Below are 4,303 nucleotides of genomic sequence, written 5' to 3'. Positions count from 1 at the left end.
CCGGGAAGGGAGCAGAGAGATGGGCTGGAAGTTCTTGAGGTCTCATGGGTCTGCCTTAGGTTTTTTGAGTAGCGCGTTGATCTCGGCGTGTTTCCAGATCTCTAGGAAGGTCGCGGTCTCGAGGGAGAGATTGATGACGTTGCACAGTTGGGGTGCAATGGAGCTGCTTGCTCTGTTGAAGACATGGTACGGGAATGGGTCTGACGGAGAGCCGGAGTGGATTGCGCGCATGGTCTTGATGGTGTCATCGATGCTCACGCTGGCCCAGGCTAGCAGGGGGTCGTGGTCGATGGTGTACGGAGGGTCTGTTGTGTTGCTGTCTGTTGGGGCGGTCTGGGTGTTGAAGCTGTCATGGATGTCTGCTATCTTGCGGTGGAAGAAGGTGGCGAGGGAGTCGCACAGGGCTTTCGACGGCAGGATGTCGTTGGTGTTGGATCTGGGGTTGGAGAGTTCCTTCACGATGTTGAAGAGCTCCTTGCTATTGTGTGCGTTGTTGTCGAGGCGGTCTTTGAAGGAGGTCCTCTTGGCCTCCCTGATGGGGTGGCGGTGGTTGCGTATGGCGTCCTTGTGTGCTGCGTGGCTGTCCGGAGTTTGTTCAATGTGCCATTTCTTCTCTAGTTTCCAGTAGTCTTGCTTAGAGGCTAGGAGTTCAGGGGTGAACCAGCAGACCCTCTTGCTGGTGTCTATGTGGGAGGGTTTCCTCAGCAGGGCGAGGGTGTTGGCACAGTCCTCGATCCAGCGTCTGAGGCTGTGGGCAACGTCGTCGGTGTTGGAGGGTTCAGTGGGTGGGCTGAGAGCGAGGTTTGCGTGTAGTTGGTCTTCAGTGATTTTGCTCCAGCAGTGGCGGGGGATCTGTTGGGTGCGGTGGTGTGTGGTGGGTTTCTGGAAGGCTAAGTGGATGCAGCGGTGGTCGGTCCAGAGGAGTTTGGTGGTGTGGCTGACGGAGACGTGCAGGCTTGAGGAGAAGACGGGGTCGAGCGTGTGGCTGGCGGAGTGGGTGGGAGTTGTGATGAGTTGCTTCAGTCCGAGGTTGGCGAGGTTATCAATCAGGGTTGTGGAGTTGTTGTCGTTGTTGTTCTCAAGCAAGTTATGTTATGTTATGTTAGGGTTTTTTTGTAAAGCGCAAGTACGCCCGTGGGCTTCATGGCGCTGTTGAAGTAGGAACCTAGCACAACAACTTACTGAAAATAAGCCTGCCTGAACAGCCAAGTTTTATAAGAACGTCTAAAAGTTAGAAAGTCTGGGCTGAGCCTAAGGGAAAGTGGTAGGGAGTTCCATAGGACAGCGGCTAAGTAATGGAAACACCTGCCGCCCTGACGCTTTCTCTTGTAAGAGGGAACGACCAGCAAGTCTTTATTGATGGATCTAAGATTGCGAGTGGGCTTATATTTGGAGACCAACTGATTGATGAACTGAGGGCCTGTGTTTTGTAGACTCTTGTATATGATACAACCGGACTTAAACATGATTCTTTGAGATACAGGCAGCCAGTGTAATTGTTCTAGACCAGGCCTGATGGAACACTGCCTAGGTTGTTTAAGAACAAGTCTGGTTGCCTGGTTCTGCACTAGTTGGAGTCTTTTTAAAAGGCCAGATGGAAGGCCCAGATACAGACTGTTAGAAAAGTCCAGCCTGGAAAGTACCAGTGCGATGGTAACCTGGATAAGGGCTGAGTATGTCAGAAATTGTGCAATCTTTTTTATTTTTCTAATCTGATAAACACTAGCAGAAACAACTGCTCCAACTTGAGCTTTTAATGAAAGATCCGATGCAAGTGTAACACCCAAACTCTTCACTGAAGAAGCAGGGACTGGGGCAGGACCAAGGCTCAAAGGCCAATAATGAGGGCCCCAGCTGATACTGCTGTCCCTGGGAAGAATTAACTCGGTTTTGCCCGAGTTGAGCTTAAGGTGGTTTAAGCTCATCCAGCGTTGTATCATAAGCATAGTTTGGTGGAAGTGGGCGACTGAATCAGGAGTATTCAGAGGGAAAATTAGCTGTAAATCGTCAGCATAATTAAAGATTGTGACATTGAATTGTTTTAGAAGGGGGCGCAGATACAAATTGAAAAGCAAAGGGGAAAGTGAGGATCCCTGTGGGACCCCACAAGTGGAGATGGTTCTTGAAGCAGTGAAAGGCCCTAAGCGAACCGCTTGAGTGCGGTTCGAGATAAAGGAAGTGATCCACTCAAGGGCGGCGCCCCTGAGGCCGGCCTGCTCGACACGGCTATCTAGAATAGAAAAATCAACCGTGTCGAACGCGGCCGACAAATAAAGGAGAACCAGTGCCTGTTGGATGCCTTTATCCGCATTTGATCTTAATGTGTTTTGAACGGCCAAAATGACGGATTCCGTCGAGTGACAGGGACGGAAACCTGCTTGGTTAGTTTCAAGGTAGTCACTATCCCCTATAAATTTGGAAAAAGATGTGGAGATGTGCGCTTCCAATATCTTCGACAAATATGGAAGTAGAGAGATTGGTCTATAGTTGACCAAGGCTTGAGGATCAGCCCCAGGTTTTTTCAATAGAGGAATAAGGAGGGCCTGTTTGAATCGGGGGGGACCATGCCACTCACCAGTGAGGAATTCAGTACAGATAGAATAGTTTGAGGCAGGGTTTGTCCTATTTCTCTATATATATGTGGAGGACAAACATCCTCAGGGGAGCCTGATTTAACTCGGGTAAGCAGTTGGGACAGCAATTTGTTGTCAATTGGTGGGAAGACTTCAAGTGTGTGAGGATTGATAAAAGCGTCCTCCAGTGAAGGAGGGACCGGGGAGTTGATAATGCCTTGTTTTATATCCAGAATTTTATTGATAAAGAATGTGTTTAAAGAGTCGCACATATCTTGAGTGGGGACAACAGGAGGAACAGTTCTATCGCTGTCACACAACTCGTTCACCATCAGTTTAGGTCTCCAAGGAGGATGTAATCGGTGGAGGTCAGGGCATGCGTGCTGATCAAGTCGGCGATGGATTCGCTGAACTGGGGACTGGGTCCGGGGGTCGGTAGACGAGGGTGCCTCTGAGGGTGGAGTTAGGGTCTGTGTGGCTCTGGAAATGCATGTGTTTGGCGGTGCTGAGCGCGTCGTCGGTGCTAGCCGAGACCCTGATGCTGTTCTTGTGGACAATGGCGATTCCTCCTCCGACTCTGTTGGTGTGATCTCAGCAGGTGATCTTGTAGCCGTCTGGGATGGCTATGGCGATGTCGGATGTGGAGGAGTTGTTAAACCAGGCCTCTGTCAGGAAGGCGACGTCCGGGGATGTTGTGTCGAGCAGGTCCCAGAGCTCAATGGCATGCTTTCGCGCGGAGCGGGTGTTCAGTAGTGTGCATCGGAGGTGGTTGGGGTCTTTCTTGGCGGGTGGTTCGTAGGCTCTGAGGCTGCTGTAGCTGCAGTTCCGGCAGGTGAAGGGGCTGTGTGGGCTCTTGGGTGGTATTGAAGCAGGTTTGGCTCCGTCCAGAGATGAGAGCGTGCAGAGTGCTCGCGTTGTAGTGGCGGCGGTCGTCGTGGTGGGTGCGAGGGCCAGGGAATCTGGAGCTGAGCGTGGTACAGGCGCGGACGGGCACAGATGGGCTTGCCTAAGGCGCGCGTTCGGTGCACCAGCGGCTGGCATATATGGGGAGGTGGGAGGGAGGAGCAGCTGGTAGGCGGGAGGCGGGGGCAGCGAATGGGCAGTGGGCAGTCAGGGGAGCGGGGCCGCAGGGGACGCAGCGGCGAGGGCGGGGAGGGACAACGAAGGTAACAGAAGGAAAAAGGGGCACAAAATCGAGGGGAAAACGAGTGGCACAGAAGGAAAAAGGGCACAAAAAATGAGGGGTACAGAAGGCAAAAGGGGCGCAGAAACGAGGGAAAAACTAGTGGCACAGAGGGCAGAAGGGCACAAAAACCGAGTGGAACAGAGGGCAGAAGGGCACAAAAATGAGTGGAACAGAAGGCAAAAGGGGCACAAAAATGAGGGTAAAACGAGTGTCACAGAGGGCAGAAGGGCACAAAAAAACAAGTGGAACAGAGGACAGAAGGGCATAAAAAACAAGTGGAAAAGAAGGCAAAAGGGGCACAAAAACAAGGGGAAAACGAGTGGCACAGAAGGCAGACGGGCACAAAAAACAAGTGTAACAGAAGGTAAAAGGGGCACAAAAACAAGGGAAAAATGAGTGGCACAAAAGGCAAAAAGGGCACAGAAATACCGGAAAAACAAGTGGCACAGAGGCAAAATACAAAATACAGAAAAACAGGGGAAGCTAAGAACAGAAGGCAGTACGGCAGGGAGGCACGGGGGCAGCAAGGGGAACAGAAGGGAAA

Source organism: Lissotriton vulgaris, chromosome 10 (genome assembly GCF_964263255.1).
Source record: "Lissotriton vulgaris chromosome 10, aLisVul1.2, whole genome shotgun sequence".
In the NCBI taxonomy this organism is placed as follows: Eukaryota; Metazoa; Chordata; class Amphibia; order Caudata; family Salamandridae; genus Lissotriton; species Lissotriton vulgaris.
Note: the sequence above shows the minus strand (reverse complement) of the source record.